The 19,568-nt window shown below is 44.7% G+C and overlaps 1 long non-coding RNA gene across 4 annotated transcripts; it reads left to right on the top strand.

Moving 5' to 3' along the window:
* Positions 1–2,201: 2,201 nt before the first annotated feature.
* On the top strand, positions 2,202–7,810 carry LOC123103700 (uncharacterized). Of its 4 annotated transcripts, XR_006449937.1 has the most exons (9): positions 2,202–2,714; positions 2,777–2,920; positions 3,804–4,090; positions 4,769–4,922; positions 5,748–6,103; positions 6,807–6,882; positions 6,955–7,021; positions 7,232–7,338; positions 7,454–7,810. It is a non-coding gene; the product is annotated as an uncharacterized lncRNA (long non-coding RNA). The 4 variants fall into 4 exon arrangements; XR_006449936.1 differs by having other exon boundaries at positions 6,807–6,857; positions 7,232–7,810; XR_006449935.1 differs by having other exon boundaries at positions 7,232–7,810.
* The last annotated feature ends 11,758 nt before the right edge of the window (positions 7,811–19,568 follow it).

The raw sequence follows: 19,568 nt of genomic DNA, 5'->3' as shown, positions 1-19,568 counted from the left end.
CCCTCATATCTAGTCCGAATTGGACTAGGAGGGGCGGCACCCCCTCCTTCCTTCTCCCCTCCTCCTCCTTCCCTCCTTCTCCTAGTTGGAATAGGAAGGGGGGTGAATCCTACTTGGACCGGGAGTCCAAGTAGGACTCCCCCGTATGGTGCGCCCCCCTTGGGCCGGCCTCCTCTTCCCCCTCCTTTATATACGTGGGAAGGGGGCACGCCAAGTCTTCTCTTAGCCGTGTGCGGTGCCCCCCTCCACAGTTACACACCTCGGTCATATTGTTGTAGTGCTTAGGAAAAGCCCTGCGCCAGTAATTTCATCATCACCGTCAACACGCCGTCGTGCTGACGGAACTCTCCCTCGCCCTCAGCTGGATCAAGAGCTCGAGGGACGTCATCGAGCTGAACGTGTGCTGAACCCGGAGGTGCCGTACGTTCGGTGCTTGGATCGGTTGGATCGCGAAGATGTTCGACTACATCAACCGCCTTACTAAACGCTTCCGCTTTCGGTCTACGAGGGTACGTGGACACACTCCCCCCTCTCGTTGCTGTGCATCTCCTAGATAGATCTTGCGTGGTCGTAGGAATTGTTTTGAAATATTGCGTTCCCCAACAGGTGAGCTCGATTAAACTAGAGGCAACGACGACAAGAAGCAAAGATGGTTGACGAGTGAGAATGGGGCGGCGACAGAACCAGTGATGATGGTGATTGGGTGACGATAAGATGGTGATGTAACATAGTAGTGGTATTGGCCACAAAGAGAGGTAAATAACTAGTTGGGATGGGTAGAAAGGAGGATTGCTATAGGTTGTTGGGAGGAGGCGTCTTCTCATTTTAGATGGGCGACAAACAAAATCAAGTGTAGTCTTGTGAAAACACATACTCTCATTATATGTCTTGCACATATGTACATTCATTTATACAACTATTCGCAAGACTAAACTAAGAGCATAGATACAACTTATGAAGAGACCGAGAGGATATATATTCAATATTACGAGAACTAAATGGTCCAGATCGTCTCACTTATGTCATGTGACTTTGGGTCATTGACATATGGGCCACATGTCAGTGACTACCAAGTCTCCAAACTTAAGTTAGAGAATCTCAAGGTGGGAACGAAAGGAAACATCAGTTTTGTTAAGGTCATTTGTACAGAGTCTATAAAGCTGATCATAGTGGGAGTAACTTACCTAGTAACAGAACGCACCGCAATGCAAATTTGGTTATGTGGCTAGTAGTTAATGAGGAGAGATGTTTGCGGTGCAAGTTAACTAGTAACATAACGCACTTCAAGACAAATTTGATTATGCGGCAAGTAGTTAATGAGAGGAGGGGTGTTTGTGGTAACATGATATGTTACCGTAACATAATGTAACCCAGGCCAAAATAAGTCTATAGCCTAATAAATGCAACCATCTATGATACTACTTTTATGGTACTTTGTACTATGAAGATAGTAATATAAACTAGTGTCATATGCATGACACTAGTCTAAGTTACTCCCCAGCATGACTAGCATGGCTGACCATATTGAAAGTAACTTAGGTCGTAACTTAACGCATGCAAGGCAAATTCGTTTATGTGACTAGTAGTTAACAATGAGATATGTTCGTGGTACCGTCATTACGGTTACTATGACACTATTTACCACTCCTTCGTCCCATAATAAGACATGGCGTCTTATATTATGGACGAAGGGAGTATGATACTTAATTAGATTGGTGTCATGTGAGTTAACTATGTTTAATTTCCTTCCCACTATGACCAGCCTAACAAAACCTAAAGAAGTCTACAAGAAATGTCTCACTAGTAGAATCCGCAAATATCAAATGATGTTTCGACAGATTTAGTCACCCATTCTGCTCCGAAATTCAAGACATGAAAACTTTGCAGAAGCGGCGCCCACTCGACCGTGCTGCCTAGGTACCTTGCGGAAAAATATCTTCAAAATCACCAGGGAAACATGGGTTTTGGTTCAGGAGCGCTTCGCTTCGATTATTGTTCTTGTTTTGGTTTCAGCTTGTCTCAGACGGCACGCGTTAATCATGGATTGAGTTGATCAGTAACCCAATCAGATAGCTCCCGACCAGATAATTAAACCCATTAACGGTCACGGCAAGGGCGAGTTACCGTGATGTCCACGTGTCCTTTACTGTGAGCGATAAAAAAACGAGAGGGATACGAGATCGAAAGCACTTGGGCAAGACCTGGCCCGGGTCTCCGCACGACCCCCTTCTTTCGCCGCCGCCGCCTCCTCTCCTCCGTCACACCCCCTGCTCCGAGCCCCTCCGCAAGACCTGGCCCGAGGTCTCCGCACAACCCTCCCCTGCTGTGAGCCGCCGCCGGCCTACTCCTCTTCGTCTCTCCTCGTCAGTTGTCGTGCAACGGCCGGCTGCAGGGTGGCCTCGCTGGAAGAGAGCACCGATGGCCGTGGATCTCGCCTGGGACAACGAGGACCAGGTCGCCCTGCTCCTACAGTCCTAGCACAACGTTGCACTGCCCCGCCCCACGACGCCGTCTGTGTCGATCTGAAGCCCGCCGTGGACGGGGACGAGCAGAGAGTGGAGATGGGCCACGGCGGCGACGAGGGGGAGGCGGCACGATAGAGTCATGGCGGCCAGCCCCCTGACGGAGGAGGTGGTAGAGTTGACGGAGACGCACACCAAGGAGGACCTCGCCGCCTACCTCGCATCTAGGTGTAAGCCCAAGGAGAACCGGAGGTGAGAAGCTTCGGCATGGTGCTACTTGCCTACTGCTACTTACTGTTTGGAATTTGGCGCAGTGTTTCGGACTGGATTCGGTCATCACCATCAGCCGCCGCATCACGTCAATGTCCATCTTGGCGACACCAAGGGCTCGTGTCCGTCGCCACGGAAGCCGCTAATCCAGCCACCGGCTCGCCGGTGCCACCCCACCCCAAGCTCTCGTAAGCCTTCTCTCTTTCTGTGGACCAGTTTTGAACCGTCATTGATCTATATGTATGTATGTTAAGGTTGCAGGGAAGGCGTTGTTCACTATGGTAGTACAGGAACGGAGAAAATACTCACACGGTCGTGGAGCGGTTCTACAAACTTGTTAATGTTATATAGATCAGCATTTCTTCTTTAAGTATTCCGTGATATTGAAAAGATTTGTTACCTAATAGTAACATGTAATCAGTGGAACCACACCTTTCAGTTTTTGTGCCTGATCAAGTCAACATAGTATCTGATATTCATAGTTTTATATATCGATTGTACATGTTGATGATTTATGAAAGTAACCACAAGTTGAAAGAGGGCTCGTGCTTATAAAACTAAATGTAGAGCCAGAACAGCGTCTTGAGGTCAAAACTTATAGATTTTAGTTTGTACATGCGATGCTCAATTTTACATCTTTCAGTTCGAGTGGTTGACACGGATATGGTTGGGATGGCTGATTCTTATTGCCCAGCTTGCTGAATGTTGACATTTGCAACATATTATGTGGTTGTCGTTGTTGTTGCGACATTGACGTCCCCTTGCTCATGGGGTTTTGACGACGTCACCAGTGTCCCCTCGTCATTGACAGAGGTTTAGGTGATTGATCTATATATCACAAGTAAAGCTGGTTTTAGCATTAGTTTGCAGTATATAAATTCTGAATTTATTTTCATCATGTTCTGTACTAAATATGAGGAAATAAGACGGGCCATGTATTTTAGTTTTCAAGAAGATAGATCATAACTGTTGTGTGCCAATTCTTTTTTATCTTTCCGTAGGTTTTATATTTCTGTGGATTTGTGTGATGGGACCTTATCTCTGATTTATTGTACGAATGTACATTGCCAGTATTGCATGTCTGCTTGTCCTGGCACCAACTACTGAGTGCCGATGGAGATGGTGGAGGAGGACGTGGAGGAGTACATCTAGCTGGAGGGAGGTGGTGCTGCTGCGCCTCATCCCGGTGGTGCCCCATGCCGCGCTGGAGCTCGAGCGCGAGACCAGGGAGCGGTGCCGCGGCAGGGACCTCCTCATCACCGTCGACTTCAGCCCAAACTGCAGGAACTCCTTCCGCTAGGCGCTAGCGCACCTCTCGCGTCTCGCCGACACCCCCCACCTCGTCTACGCCATTTCCAGTTGAGTCCTCCACCATCTCAGCTTGTCTCGTCTCACCTGAATCGCATTTCTTTTAGGCTGGATGATTTTTTAGTTTACTTTCGAGGTGATATAGGTTCCCTAATCAAACATCATAGTGAATTTGATAACCCAAATTGTTAGATTACGCACAGTCAGGTTATTGTCGGTCGGTACATATTTCTGGCTAAAAATGGAGGATGGTGAGTCTCACAGCTAAATAGCAGGGACACACTTTATGTAGTAAATGGATCTAATCTGGTGTCTTCTTTTGTACAATCCAGTATTGAGGTTGCTTCATGCGTGTAGTTATGGAAATTTATGAAAATAATATTTTGTACGTAATGTGGACAAGTTAATTATACCATAAGGTCCAAAAGTTAGCGCGATGACTGGCTTTAGGTTGCTTTAACAATATTGAGTTTTAGACGCAAAACACATTCGTGATGGCTTACCTGAATTCGAAATCCATGCCTATATGGTTGCTGGTGACAAGACTGTTGTTGTTGGCCTTAGTCATTAACACTAATTTTGTGTATGTGCCGTATTTGAGCGCTGAACTATAATTTTCATGTATCATTGAATTAAGTGCTGGCTGTTACCCATCGCTTCCTTCCGACACCTTATATGCGCACCCAGTATGATGACTGACCGTCTTCTCTTGCACCTAATCTTTTCAGATTGTGCCTTGAGATTTTGCCTCTTCATTTGCATCTTGATCAAGGATAGCTTAAGATCTTCAATTGCACGCAGTGTTTCTTTCAGAATGACTCTTCTAACACAACCTATGGAAGCAATACAGTTCTAGATGAGGCATTACTTCCGTTCTTTCAGGTACTTTGGAGACTAAAAAAAGATCCTCTTGATTTTTGTTTGTCATTCACCAGACTTAATATGGTTTACGTGAGAACTTTATGCACTAACTAAACATGACTAAAAAAAATTATGCACGTGTAATCTTGCATAAAAATCTGCACGTGTAGCAGAAGGCAGCAGGGTTCTTTATGTTTAGTAGGAATCACTGTGTTCAGTTCATCACATGAGTTTATGAGAGACGACCTTTGCCAGGAAAGCTTCAGTCCATTGTAAATGGAATGCCCAAATTATACTTAGAACTGCAGATTTTACTTCCTAATGCAGATATCTTACTGATCGATTCTCAGCTAGATATTCCACACCAGACATCTCATTGGTTTTATTTTTTCTTAACCTAATGGTTACAGTTCTAGGAACAGGTTGTAGCTTATCCATAATTTTCCTACAGTCATGCCCCTTCTTATATACTCTTGGGTGTTTAGTCACTCTAATCAACTAGGTCATAATGGAGCAGGGCCAAGGTAGTAGTCATGTACAGTTATATGCTTGCTTTTGTTGCCATTACATCACACCATCATGTTTGTAAGATAGGCTATGTGGCTCCCTATTTTTTCAAGTCCAAGTCTTGAGTTAGGACTGCTTCAAACAAACTTGCATCATCAGAAGTTCAAAGCTGAACCTATATAAAAATATTGTTTAAAGGAAATACAGTGCTATAGAGGTGACTGAGCCTATTGATATGTAAGTTGAATGCAACAAAGAACTCTTTACTCTATAGAGTTATTACAAATACGTTAGGCTTATCCGGACCTGGAACCAAAGATTGAATTCTTTTTCCTGCAGATACAACGAATGGATCGACGAGTGCGAGCACGTCAACACTGTCAACATGACGATGGTGGATCGACTTGCAAATGAAATGGTTACTATTATGATTGTAATGCGTTGGTGTTATGGATGACACCTTCAGCCACTGTCGGATCTGCCATGGCCAGGTATGCCCATCTCCCTCGCCCTCCTCTGGATCCCCTGCCCCACTTTGTATTATTGTTCTTCTCTTATACTGTCAAATTTCCATGGATGGGATCTGATGAATGAGTATCCCGGGTCTGCGGCAACTCGCATGGCCTGATCCGGAAGTACGGGTGTGCTGCAGGGATTGCTTCCGCAGCAACGCCAAGGACATTGGCTTCATCAAGGTATGAGCCACCCCATAGTTTATTGATTTTCTCAATCATGTGCCTGAGTGTGATGACTGCTGAGTAGTAATATGTTACCCCATGCTTTGCTTTCAACAATATATATGCTTTGTCTACAAGGCCTCTTGGTATGGCGCACCAATTTTAATTTGTTGGAGACTACCATCTGGTAGTGTGAGTTATTACATAATCTAGTGTAATGTATGACATGTTAGATTCACTTGTTCAGAAGAGATCTCTGTGTTGCTCTCCTCATTCCCAGAGTAAACCCGGTTAAGTTCTGCAATCATCACCTCATGTTGTGCTTGCATTATTTTGTATCTGTTTGAACAATGTGTAATTTCTACGTACCATAAGTCATCTTGGAATGGACGGAGTTGTTCGTGACTACATGATATTAGCTATGTTTGTTTGTTACTCCCACCTTTATAAGTCTTACTCTGCTGCATCTATCTCCAGTCTCGGCAATTTTACTAATTGTATACCAAGTTTCTTCTGAGCATACCAGTCCATTTCAAAGCACAACAAATCGAGTGTATTGCATTTGCTCAAATATTTATCAAGTAGGTATATATACATTGTATATATCTATTTCCTGAATAACAATGATTTATTAGAAATTGAGATGATTTTCCTTTTGAAAAATGTTGTTTCCATTTCCACTTTATCTCACTAACCGTAGGTTTTATGCTTCGGTTTTTAGGTTTGGGTAAATTATTCTTCACATGCACAACCTGCCATAAATGAATTGACGGTGCGCTCCTCTTGCTCGTTGCTAGGTATGTCTAATTCTGGAGTTAACAAATCAGCTTGATGTCATGATAATGTATGTTTGCTTTTCTTGTGTTCAGGAAAGTGGCTTGGCCACCGCCAAATTCGTACCCTGAGTTTTTAGGTTACCAGTTGACTGATCTTAATGTGAGTGCTATCTTAGTTATTAATGTTCTTTCCTGATATACATGAATGACACTTTCTAGTTTGACAATGAATAATGTGTTGGTCTCTTGATAAGAGGTGTATGAACGTGGTTTAAAAAATACCAAAAAATGTTTGATTAGTGCTATTGTTTGCAGCTATCGATAAAGTTGTGATATATCTTTAACCATTGTCGCTTGTCTACACTGTCAGCGCGTTAACAACTATGGAAGCTTGATTAGTGCGCTCAATAACGCCTCAAGAGGCGCCACCAGGGGGCGCCCCAACAACTAGTAGATAGAGAATGTGGCCGCGGAAAGGTGATCAACCTCTTCTTTTTATCACTGACAGTGGGCCACCACCACCATATCCGTCCGCCGAGTCAGTGACCACTCCACACGTTTTCTTTTCTTTTCTTTTCTTTTTTTGTCCCAGGAGAAAGGAAAGGAGGCTGGCAAACGAAAGCAAAATGGCGCGCACTCGCACGATTAATCCATGTGTCGAAAGAAAAGGAGCCGCCGTGGCGTGCCTTTCCAAAACAGTTGAAACGGCGACGCGCTCCGCTCGGAAGCCACCCCACGTCTCCGGCCCGCCGCCGTCGCTCTCCCGCCAAAATCGATCCGCAAGCAAACCCAGACCCGACAACCTTGGCTGACCTCCTCTGCCACCACCCGCATACCTACCGCTATATAAACCGCGGTCGCCGCGCCAAGAGACTGCAGCCAATACGTGCAGTGCAGGTGCAGCAGATTAACAATTCAGCTCGTGCGTGCGTGCTCATCCACGGCCATGGTGAGATCGCTTCCGTCTGTCTCGATGGAGGGGAGGAGGCTGGAGGAGGAGGAGGAGCAGGAGCAGCGGGAGGTGCTGCTCATCCACAGCCAGGTGCGGAGGATCAAGCGGGAGGACGAGGAGACCCGGAGGCAGCTCCTCAAGCTGCAGCTGCTGGAGACGAGGCCGGCCGCCGGGCACGGGCACGGGCAGGAGGCCTCGCCGCTGGCCTCCCGCTCTCTGTCGCCGCTGCGGCGCGCCGGGGGCGCCATACCGGTCGGCGACTGGGCCTAGTCACCTCGCCTGGCCGGCCCGCCGGCGTAGACATATAGATATAGGAGAGCGAGCGAGCTATATATGTGAGAGCCATAGTACGATCGATCGATGCCTGTCCATGCTCTCTGCGTGCATGGAACCAGAGCTTATGGTTGATCGATCGATGTAGCTGCTTTACATGCTCTGTTTCAGTCGACTTTTCTTCTTCTGTTGTAAATATACCGAAGTTCACATCGTGCTTCTACGTACCGCATCCAAGTTCTTCCATTGCTACCGTCTTCAGAATTGATCGATTCTTGGTGAGATTGGGCACGAAAATCCGCAGAAAGCACCGGCAAATCGAGGATGCGCCTCAGGCAAGGCAACGGCCAGCGGACGAGACGGGAGGCACAGATCGACTGAGGTAGCCAACGTTGACTCGGAAGTAGTATAGGTCGCGTTCGCATCCGAAGGTGTATCTTCTCAGAATGAAGACGAGATCCGCATCTGTCAGGTAGGCTAGGCCGTTCTGTGCACGTGGCTGAACGCCGGAGCGTAGCTTTGACACGCAGGAGGAGCGCTAGAACCGACAGCGGCGCTGCAGCAATAATTCAACGCAGTTTCCATAGATTTTTCCAACCATTTTTCACAGAAAATACAGTAGCTTTTTCTTTTTACCGACCTGCGTTGCTGACACGGCGCGCAGCCAGGAGAAGCATCCATCGGCCTCGCCTCCACGTCGCGGCAGCGAGCGGGCTGGCGTGTCCACGTCCAAGGCCAAGATAATAATCGAGGGAGGCACTTGCACGGCGTCTGACGTCTGACGATTCACCATTAGTTAGGTTTTGCATCATCGTTCGTCGGTCGGATCCGTCGCAGCCTCGCAGAGAGTAGTAGGATGCACGGCTGCGTCCGATCCAACAAACCCCCCAGATTGAGGCGGCCGGGTCCATCCACTGTCGACGTCCCACCGAACGTGCGGTGTGTATTGCGTGACGTATTGGGTGAACCTGGAGCCGCTCCTTGCGGCCGGTCACCGGCGACACAAATCTCACGGTCACGGCCAGGGAGAAGCGGCGGGGATGGTCCGAACCATCGACCGCGGTCAGCCGGGTCTTTCATCGTGCTTCCATTGAGGCTTTTTGTAAGGTGAACGGCTGAATGCAATGGGCCTTGGCTTGTGATGCAGAACATAATCTGGACGGTCGATAGGAACGCCGTGGTTGGACCAACTGCGGTCTTTGCCCTTTATGTAATCATCAAAAACCAACAAAACGCTATGATAAAGAGGACTCCAGAGGAGGCGCATAGATGGACGAAACCTGAACCAAAATTTATATCAAACTTAATGTCGATGCAGCCTTCTTTGAAGATGAGGGTGATGGAGCATCAGCGGTAATTATATGTTTTTTTTTGAAAAGAAAAATTCCCCGGGCTCTGCATCAGAACGATGCATACGACCATAATTAATAAATAAGCAAACAAGGTTCAACAAGGTCTTAGAGTCTCAAAGGTAAAAAAATATGCTCACAAAGAGCCAAATAGCTAGAGACAAACTAGCCAGAAAAAGTCACAACCGGCAGGCATAAGAGAAGGTAGGTAAACTAATTGTCTATCTTATTACATGAGTGCCATCCAAACCGATTGAATATATCCCGTGCTACCATCTCTCAACGGATAAATCCAGTAACCAAACGCTTCCTGGCCTCCGTCGGAGTGAGTAGCGACCACATACGAATCAACGCAGTGGCTCGGAAGATAACCTGCAAAAAATGAATATTTGTTGTTCTGTTAAAGACCAAATCATTTCTGCAGTTCCAGACTGCCCACAATAAAGTACATACTCCTAGTCGAATGTGTCTCGCTAGTTCGAACTCTATCCCGTTTAGCCATGTTTTAAATAATGTGCTGATAGAATTCGGAGGAGAAATATTAAACGCAATGTGGACCGTACGCCATAGAACTTTGGCCAACGGGCAATCAAGAAAAAAGTGTTTGATAGTTTCATCCTGATCACAGAAGCTACACCTAGTAAGTTCTGTCCAATTACGCTTTGCCAAGTTATCTTTGGTTAATATTACTTGTTTATGTACAAACCACATAAACATTTACGTAATGAGAGAGGTAACTTTATTGCGGCCTTTATTGCGGCACAATGCATTTATATACCATATGTTGGAGATGTGGTTACAGTTGAAGCAATGGCAATGCGGAATGGACTGGAATTTGTCAATTCTCTTGGATTTCATAGGGTCGAGGCGGAATCAGACTCTCTTCAGATCATAAACTTTTGTACTGGTCAAACACAATGATGGGATGGAGCAGCAACGATCTTCGCGAAGTGTATCGATTTAGTTTCTTCCATTCGGAAGGTCTCTTTTAAACATTGTTTTAGATCGGCCAATATATATGGCCGTGCATGAGCTAGCTAGATATTGTTTTTGTAATAAGAACTCGCTTATTTGGACCGACGGACCCCTGGATTGTCTGGTCAATAAGCTGGTGGATGATGTAACTTTAATTTGATTCTAATAAAGCTAGCTATGAAGGCTTTCTCTAAAAAAAACTAAAAATCATCCACGCATCCTCCTTAGCACTACCCGCTTCTCTGTAAGGATGTGATAGCTAGAACGCCATTGCTTGGCTCCGTCTTCGTGATGTCAAGTCCCGTGCTTGGAGGAGTGCCACAACCGTCAAACATTGCTGGTTTGGGATTGCCGAAGCTAGGTCCCACTCGAGGAAAGCCGTGGCCTCCATCTTGATGCTAGTCTCTTGGGGGATTATGTAAGACCGTAACACTAGGGTCTTCCGCGACCTGCCATTATTAAATCTGAGAATGGTTTCATACTTGAACCATATTGGAACCATACCTATACATGTCTTTCTCAAAACCATACTTGAACCATACCCGTTTAATGCCATTTTCAGCCCAACCAAAACTAAATCTTTTATTTTTTCCACCCAAACCAATTTAAACCCAATACATAACCTTGGGTTTAAACCAAATACATAACTATGGGTTTGCTTCAATGTATCTACAACATTTTGGGAACAAAGTTATCGTTGAGATACGGTCAACACACAACAAGTGTCAAAAAGACAATGCCCACGACTGAAAAGCTCACTGACAAGTGTATTAAACTCAATTGCTTAGCTAAAGCATGAGCAAACACATTCAATTTGCATGTGGTGTTCCCCATAATACAGAATTACACAGTGCATCGCAGCATGTACGCGGATCAAAAATACTCATTGTCAATGCGTAGTTGCTTATTGCACATAACCAATGCTCAGAAACCGGTTTGGACCCATAGTTTATAGCCGTTAATAACCAAACTGTTTAAGCCCATAACCAACTATATCCAAATTGGTTTCTTCACATATCCAAACCAAAACCAAACTAAAAAAATATTCAGCCCAATAAAATCTGAACCAATCAAATCCAAAGCAAGAACCGAACCGTTTCACCCAGTTTTTTAATAACTATTCCGAGGTTTAGCCACTATGGTCATTGTGTGCAATATTAAGGAGGAACTGAGTTTGTGGGTGATCACAGCCGCTAAGCAATTGGGCAATGTAAAATAATGTCGTGAGAGCGATGGTCTTTTATTTTGAACCCTCATTTGGGTTCCTTATTTCGAACCTCTATTTAATTAATGAAAATGACAAATCTTTTGTCTTCTTTAAAAAAATGACTGCAATGGGCTATTTATTTATTCTTGAGAGAAAAACAATGGGCTATATAGGATGAGACATGGCGCGAGGCGACCTCGTCCGCGCATGTAGCACCAATGGGACACGGATGGGTTGTGAGTCGCGACATATTAGCTCGCTAGACTGTTCATGCTCGTTGTTTCCAGGGAAAAATGTTTTTTTTTGTATAATGGAAAATATCATACATTCATCAACAGGTATGGGAAATAATAAAATATATTTAGTTATATAGTTAATTGTTTTTAGTGCAGAAAAAATGTAACTAACATAATTCAAATTATAGTAATTAAAAATAACTAAGCTTTTTGGAGGTTGATAATTTCTCTCTTGCAGAATAGTCAATCCTTCTTTTCTCACTTCAAGATTGATTATCTCCAGCCACCCAGTCAGGATGGAAATTTATTATCCGTCCAATGTTAACTACTGCTCAAACAGATATATCTAACCGTATTTCAGTGCTAAATACATCCATTAAAGTGATAGTTCATATGGGAAGAAGGGAGTAATAAATAAGTTAAGCAAACTTGTTTAGTCGTCTTCTTTGACCATGTCTCCATTCATACGTTAGAATTATAATATGCGTTTAAATAAATCATATATTGGCCATAAATGCTTAATTTCTTTTATCCATATTTCTCCATAGAGAACAAATTTTAATTAGTACAAAAAACTAAACCAATGAACATTCATGATTCCATCCATATTTGATCAATTCTCTTTAGCACTTTGTAATGAAAAGAGGAATTCCACAGATGTAAAAAGTGAACTTGAAAAAAATCATAAATTATAAAAAATGTTCAAGAAATTAAAAAAACACAAATTTGAAAAATGTTAATGAAATGACAATGCTTTGCTTTCGATCTTAACTTCTTTCTTGGATGCCTGAAGTTTGTGTTCGCATTTCATCAAAGGAAAAGTGGGATGTACCACATGAAGAAAAGAGTTGTTCGAACTAAACAATATTGGTAAATTAGAATATTTTCATGAGTTAAAAACTGTTTGAACATTAAAATCCAATTGTAAAAATGTTCATATATTTTTAAAAATGTTTGAAAATTTTAAGAAAATATTCAGTGAAAGTAATTCAAAAACAAATCACGATTAAGAAAATGATACCCCGTAAAAAGATTAAGAAAATGATAAAAAGGAAACAATGTTCATGGATATGAGATAAGTTTACAAATTTGAAAAAACTTCACATATTTCATTTTTTAAATATTTTTAAAATAAAATAAATAAATAAAAATAAGAATAAGATAACAAAGAAAAAACCAGACAAAAAACATATGAAAAAAGCAAAGGAAAAAAAGAAAAGAAAAGAGAAAACTAAGAAACCGATCACGAAGGTTTTGGATGCGGCCCAAAAAAGTGGAAAAAGTGGGTCGACCAAGAAACACACAAGGGCTAAACTCGCCCCATATAGACAGACCTCTATCGGCCTCTTGTTTCTCAAAGAAAAAAAAAACTCTATTAGCCTCTTAAGGATTTTCCTGCGACCCGTAGTATTACTTTGATCTGGACTATCGGATTACAGGGGGTTGTTAGCAAGAGGCGATATCAAGGGCGACTAGGGTTTCGCCGGCCCGCCGCGGGCCACCTCCTTGGCGGCGGCGCGCGTGCCGGCGCCTCTTTCCTGGGACGGCGGCCGAGGTGCCGTGGCCGGTCTCTCGAGTTTCGCCCTTGCTAGGGTGCAGCAACAACTCCGGTGCCGGTGCAGGCTTCATGTGTTGATATCCTCGTGTGTGCGTGTGCGCTGCTTGCATGTCATGAGGAATTCATCCAATGCTTCGTTTGCGTACATACAGCTTCCCTCATGGTGCTTAGGGAACTTGCTTGTTGATCGGATCTGAAGACAAATTTGGATTTGTTCAATCTTTTCTGTCCCGCCGCTGCCTAGTGCAGTGATCGGTTTTCTGTCCCGGCGTTGTTTGGCAGTGATCGGTTTTCTGTCCCGGCGTTGTTTGGCAGCGATCGGTTCTCTTTACTACAATTCTGGCCGTTTTCTCGGCGAGTTTTTTGCACCTCTATTCTCCATCTATTCAGATCGTGCGCACTCCCCTCGAGAGTGTCCGCTAGGCGCAATGAAAATACTATGTTGAAACTGTCGTGGTTTGGCCAGCACCGCGGCAGTGAGATCACTTCTGGAGTTTGGACGTCCAGAAGCAGTGGGGGCCGGATGTGTTTTTCCTGTCTGAGACACATCTGAACATAGTTAAGGCGGAAAAAGCGAGAAGGAAATTAAACATGGAGCATATGGAAGTAGTTGACAGTGTGGGAGCGAGTGGAGGATTAATTCTTTTCTGGCGAAATCCGGTTCATATCCAACTGAAAGATAAATCAAAGAATTTTATTGATGTTGCGGTAGGAGCACTGGGTGACGAACCTTAGAGGTTCACAGGGTTCTATGGGGAACCGAGGTGGGAAGATAAACATATGCCGCGAGGATACATTCGTAGTCTGTACCAACTAAATCGTCTTCCATGGATGGTAGGAGGTGATTTTAATGAGATCTTGTACTCAGTACTCACACGAGAAGGAAGGCGGCCCTCCGAGACCAATGAATATGATGCAAAATTTTCGAGATGCATTGGTAGACTGTGAGTTGGAGGACATGGGGTTCACCGGTGATCAGTTCACTTGGAGGAGACGTAGACTGCGTGAACGATTGGATAGAAGTGTTTGCAACGGCCAATTCCATGGCTTGTTTCCTAGCACCAAGGTCATTAATACCTCACATACTAAGTTAGATCATAGACCTGTACTAATAGATACTGGTGGTGACGTTGCCAGTGATCAAGTCCGTGCCAGAATTAAATAGTTTGAGGCTCGCTGGCTTAAAGAGGAGGACGTGACGCAGCTAGTTTCAGATGCATGGGATAGAACCGATCCACACGCATTGTTGGCGGACCGTACCGCGGCAGTGCATGCTGAAATGCATATATGGGACAGAGAGATCCTTAAGACGCCTCACAAACGTCTTAAAGATTTGAAGACGGAGCTGGAAAATTTGCGGTTGGGCCCTGTCACTGACAAGTCGGCGGACCGGCAAAGAATCTTGTTAATTGAGATCGAGGAAAACCTAGAAAAGAAGGAAATTTATTGGGTTCAATGAAGCCGTGCAAGCTGGCTGAAATTTGGAGATCGCAATACCAATTTTTTCAATAATTTCGCCACTGCACGGTAAAAAGAAATCATATCCGACGGCTTATGAATGATAATGGTACATGGCTAGAATATAATGAGTCTATGAGAAGTTTAATCTCAGATTACTTCCAGCATCTTTTTTCTTCAGAAGTTGGTGTACCTGATGATAGAGTCTTGAATTAAGTGAAACATTATGTAACGGAGTACATAAATGAAACTCTTTTAGCACCTTACACAGCGGAGGACGTGAAGAATGCTCTTTTTAGCATTGGTGACTTAAAGGCCCCGGGCTGGATGGGCTACATGGCATTTTCTATAAAAAGTTCTGGCCTATCCTAGGTGAGGACTTGATTAGGGAAGTGCTTCAGACAGTAAACAGTGGTGTAATACCGAACGAATGGAATCATACCACTATTGTTCTTATACCCAAAGTTGACAATCCAGAGAAGGTAACCCAGTTTCGACCAATAAATCTTTGCAACGTTGTCTATAAGGTAATATCTAAAATGTTGGCAGCAAGACTGAAACTGTTATTGCCTGATATAATTAGTGAGACGCGGAGTGCCTTTGTCCCCGTTCAGATTACCACTCATAATGTTATCGTTGCTTATGAGTGTTTACACACAATGAAAAAAATAAAGATAGGAAAAGTGGGCACATGTGCGGTAAAACTGGATATGCACAAGGCGTACGACAGAGTTGAATGGGTCTTTTTGAAAGCAATCTCGGGGAAGCTTGGTTTTGATCATAGATGGATTCGGCTGGTCATGGCGTGCGTCACTTCTGTTGAATACAAAGTACGGTTTAATTCTAATGAAACTTTACCGTTCTCCCCAACAAGAGGTCTTAGGCAGGGGGATCCATTGTCTCCCTATCTATTTTGCTTTGTGCCTAAGGCCTATCTGCGCTCATTACCCACGAGGAGGCGGCTGGTAATTTGAAGGGTGTTCAGGTTTGTCGTGACTCTCCCAGAATTTCTCATTTATTGTTTGCTGATGATTCACTTATATTGATGAAAGCAGACGAGTTAAATGCCCAGACTTTGAGAACGATATTGGATGAGTATTGTTCGGCTTCCGGACAATTGGTAAGCGAGGCCAAATGCTCTATCTTTTTTAGTCCCAATACTCATGTGGAGGTTAAAGCTGAGATACGTCAAATACTGAATATTATGACAAAATCACTGTCGGACAAATATTTGGGGCTCCCCTCTATGATTGGTGTTGACCGGATTAATTGCTTCAAACACTTAATAGAGAGGATCCATAAATTGGTAAATGGATGGAAAGAGAGAACCCTTTCCTTTGGAGGTAAGGAGGCCTTATTGAAAGCGGTGGCCCAAGCCATCCCTACGTACGCGATGAGTGTGTTTAAATTCCCGAAGAAAATTTGTAGGATGCATTGGTTTGCATGGTGGAAAATGTGTGTATCGAAGTGTAACGCGCACGATGCGGCTATATCTCCCACGTGTTGAAGCACGACTTAGAGGCATAACCGCATTGTAAGCAATGTCGCAAGTGAGGTAATCTTCACACAACCCATGTAATACATAAGGGAAAGAGATACATAGTTGGCTTACAATCGCCACTTCACACAAAACATGAATAAAGCATTACATCATCCAGATACAAGCAAGGTCCGACTACGGAACCAAAATAAAGACAACCCCACATGCAACAATGTACCCGATCGCCCCAACGAGGCTCCACTACTGATCAACTGGAACGAAACAACACAAAGAACGAGATCTTCATCGAGCTCCTCCTTGAGCTCTGTTGCGTCACCTGCATGATATCATTGGCACATGCAAACTGGTTTTGGAAGTATCTGTGGGTCACAGGGACTCAGCAATCTCACACCCTCGCGATCAAGACTATTTAAGCTTATGGGTAGGTAAAAGGTATGTGAGGTGGAGCTGCAGCAAGCACTAGCATATATGGTGGCTAACATACGCAAATGAGAGCGAGAAGAGAAGGCAAAGCACGTTCGAGAATCTATGATCAAGAAGTGATCCTAGACTACTTACGTTCAAGCATAACTCGAACACCGTGTTCACTTCCCGGACCCCGCTGAGAAGAGACCATCACGACTACACACGCGGTTGATGCATTTTAATTAAGTTAAGTTTCAGGTTTTCTACAACCGGACGTTAACAAATTCCCATCTGCCCATAACCACGGGCACGGCTTTCGAAAGTTCAAATCCCTGCAGGGGTGTCCCAACTTAGCCCATCACAAGCTCTCACGGTCAACGAAGGATATTCCTTCTCCCAAGAAGACCCGATCAGGCTCGGAATCCCGGTTACAAGACATTTCGACAATGGTAAAACAAGACTAGCAAAGCCACCTGGATGTGCCGACAAATCCCGATAGGAGCTGCACATATCTCGTTCTCAGGGCACACCGGATTGTTCAAACTTCCGGTAGGCCAGCCCAAAGTTGCCCCTGGTGGCCACCGGCGGCTGACAAGTTGGACCAACACTCAGAGGAGTACTGGCCCAGGGGTTTAAAATAAAGATGACCCTTGAGCCTGCAGAACCCAAGGGAAAAAGGCTAGGTGGCAAATGGTAAAACCAATGTTGGGCCTTGCTGGAGGAGTTTTATTCAAGGCGAACTGTCAAGGGGTTCCCATTATAACCCAACCGTGTAAGGAACGCAAAATCCGAGAACATAACACCGATATGACGGAAACTAGGGTGGCAAGAGTGGAACAAAATACCAGGCATAAGGCCGAGCCTTCCACCCTTTACCAAGTATATAGATGCGTTAATTAAAATAAAAGATATTGTGATATCCCAACAAATATCCATGTTCCAACATGGAACAAACTCCATCTTCACCTGCAACTAACAACGCTATAAGAGGGGCTGCGCAAAGCGGTAACATAGTCAAACAACGGTTTGCTAGGACAAGGTGGGTTAGAGTTTTGAAATGGCAACATGGGAGACATGATAAGCAAGTGGTAGGTATCGCAGCATAGGCATAACAAAAGAGCGAGCATCTAGCAAGCAAAGATAGAAGTGATTTCGAGGGTATGGTCATCTTGTCTGAAATCCCGCAAGGAAGAAGAACGAATCCATAAAGAAGACAAACGGACGTAGTCGAACGGATCCTCACAATGTGACATTATCGAAACTAACCCGAAGAAGCAACACTGGAAAGAAGCAAACAACATAGTAAACAACCCTCACATAAGCATGGCATGATGCACAACCAAGTATGATGCATGTCCGGTTTAAATATGCATGGCATGGTAAAGTGCAACAAACAATACTACAATTTAAGTGGAGCTCAATATGCAATGAGTTGCATATTGATGGAACACCACATCATTTATTTAGTTATCTCTCAGTTAGATACTCAACAATATTAAATGTAGTAAAACATGGCAAGAGGAGAAGCATAAAGATATTATCTATTTAGGCAAGTTTAAATGAGGCCGGAACAACGAACAACAATTCCGGTAAATCCCCATATGCAGTTAGCAATTTAATGCAAACAACAATTTTAAACATATTAAATGTTATTATCATGATGCAGATGACATGTGCAAGTTTATGCAATTTTTATTAAAAGTTTGACAAGAGCATTATGAAGCATTTGGTCGCCATGGCGGAACAAAAGGGGTGCCACGACAACTACAACGGAAATGGTGTCACGGCAACATTCCGGTGATCCGACAACTCATTTGAGATACCGATGCAAAGGAGAAGTGTGCGGATGCGTGCAAAAGATGGTGGGGCACTCCCGGATACTGGGTGTCCCACGAGACGACGGTATGGCAACGGGGAACATGCAAGAAAACATGTCAGGCACGGTGCAAACATGAGCATTTCATACAACTCACATGCGTTCATTCACGGGCGTCGTCTCGGGGTTATACCTTCGAAGCGTGCGTTATCGGAGTGGTCCGGGTCAAGCTGTGTAGTCGTTCACGATCGTCGTGGGAAGTAGTGGTACTCGGCGATGGTAGAGGAAGTGGTTGTTCACGGTTCGTTGTGGGAAGTAGTCGAACTTGTAGGGTCGTCCATTCCGTGGTACTTAGGTGAATCCACGGAAAACGGTAGTCGTACACGGTTCATTGAGGAACTTGACGTTTCGGCCTGTACACGTTCAAGCGTCTGACGGTAATTGTACTCGGTCGGTCTGGATCCACGGTGACGGTAATTGTACATGTATCGGAGAGGAACTTGGCATATCCATGTACTTGGCGTTTCATTCAGCACTCGTTCGAGCATCCGTGTGATCTTGTCGGTGGTGTACTTGGCGATTTCCAAGGCAGCCTTGACGCATCCGTTCATAGAGGTATTTGGTGGTTTCGTTCCGTCGGTCCTTCCGGTCTCGGTAACGTGGTTGTACAATAGCGTCATCGAACTTGTCGAATCCGAACTCTTCGGGGGGGGGCATCGTGGTACTTGGCGAATCCCGGACTGTCTTGGCGGTCTCCAGTGGAGGCGTTTGTTCCTTTGACCGAGGAAAAACAGTGGCGGCAGCAGACATCGCAGGAGCTAATGGGCGGCTACGTGTCTGTAGGAGCAAAGCAGGGGTGCAGGCGCGCGTGGAGAGGACCTATGGTGCAGGACCCGTGGGCGACGGAGCACACAATGGACATGAAGGCAGGGCGCCCCTGGCCCTGAGGTCACTGCGGAGCTCGGGTCAACGGCAAC

The sequence above is a fragment of the Triticum aestivum genome, chromosome 5A (assembly GCF_018294505.1).
Source record: "Triticum aestivum cultivar Chinese Spring chromosome 5A, IWGSC CS RefSeq v2.1, whole genome shotgun sequence".
NCBI classification, from domain to species: Eukaryota; Viridiplantae; Streptophyta; class Magnoliopsida; order Poales; family Poaceae; genus Triticum; species Triticum aestivum.
Note: the sequence above shows the minus strand (reverse complement) of the source record. Positions and strands in the feature narration are given on the sequence as shown.